The following is an 818-nucleotide window of genomic DNA, read 5'->3' as shown; positions in this document are numbered from 1 at the left end:
GGGGGGGGGGGAGTAGGGGTCGGGAAAGCCGGCTCTCTCCACGGAGGTGCCCCCAGGCCCCCAGGTACGCACAGCTTCGATAAAGTCGGTGTGCATATATATATAGATACATATAGAAACACACATATACCACACAGTTATAAACTGTTGAAGCGAAAACCTGAGTATTTCCACCAAAGCACCCAAACTCCCCACGGGAATCGCCCCTCTGAGCCACCCCACGGATAATAAACTCATTAAACAACTCACCAGACCAGCTGGACTCGCCGCTCTTCTCCCAAAAAGTCCGCTCCAGCTCAGTTCATCTCCTCCCGCTTCCAACCCCCCGCACCCACCCAGGGCTTTTTTCCTCCTTTCGAGAAGAAGAAGAAAAAGCGAGGGTTTCCCCGCTGCCCCCGCGCACCTCTACAGCCCGATCTCCGCCGCCGTTGCCGTCGCCGCCACCCCGGCGCTCAGCGCGGCCCCGGCGCGCAGCGAGCGCGGAGCCCGTCCCCATCGCCACAGCGCGGCATGTCGGCTCCCACCCATCCGCTGGAACGAGGGGTGGGAAGGCAAAAAAAAAAAAAATAAAATATATGGACGGGGAGGGGAAGAAAAATGAAAAAGAATAAAAAAAAATAAAAGAAGAAAAAAAAAATAAAAGAAGACGAAAGGGAGGGAGAAATCCAACTTTTCTTAAGACATGTCCAGGCAAAGAACGGGCAGAGTTGAGGAGTTGCAGCCGCGGAGAGAGTGAGAGTGGGGAAGCTGCGCCGGATCGCCGGTTCCCTCCCTCCTTCCCTCCTTCCCCGCCTCTCTCCCTCCCTCCTTCCCTCCCT

At 55.9% G+C, this 818-nt stretch overlaps 1 protein-coding gene across 1 annotated transcript in view; it reads right to left on the bottom strand.

Annotated features, from left to right (window-relative positions):
- The window catches only part of FAT1 (FAT atypical cadherin 1), a 112,132-nt gene extending 111,761 nt beyond the window's left edge, over positions 1–371 (bottom strand). Inside the window, exon 1 of the mRNA XM_014945563.1 lies at positions 250–371. The gene's annotated coding sequence lies outside the window, so the exon portion shown is untranslated. The remainder of the gene's footprint in view (positions 1–249) is intronic.
- Positions 372–818: the final 447 nt, after the last annotated feature.

The sequence above is a fragment of the Calidris pugnax genome, unplaced genomic scaffold, assembly GCF_001431845.1.
Source record: "Calidris pugnax isolate Ruff unplaced genomic scaffold, ASM143184v1 scaffold58, whole genome shotgun sequence".
Lineage (NCBI taxonomy): Eukaryota > Metazoa > Chordata > Aves > Charadriiformes > Scolopacidae > Calidris > Calidris pugnax.
Note: the sequence above shows the minus strand (reverse complement) of the source record. Positions and strands in the feature narration are given on the sequence as shown.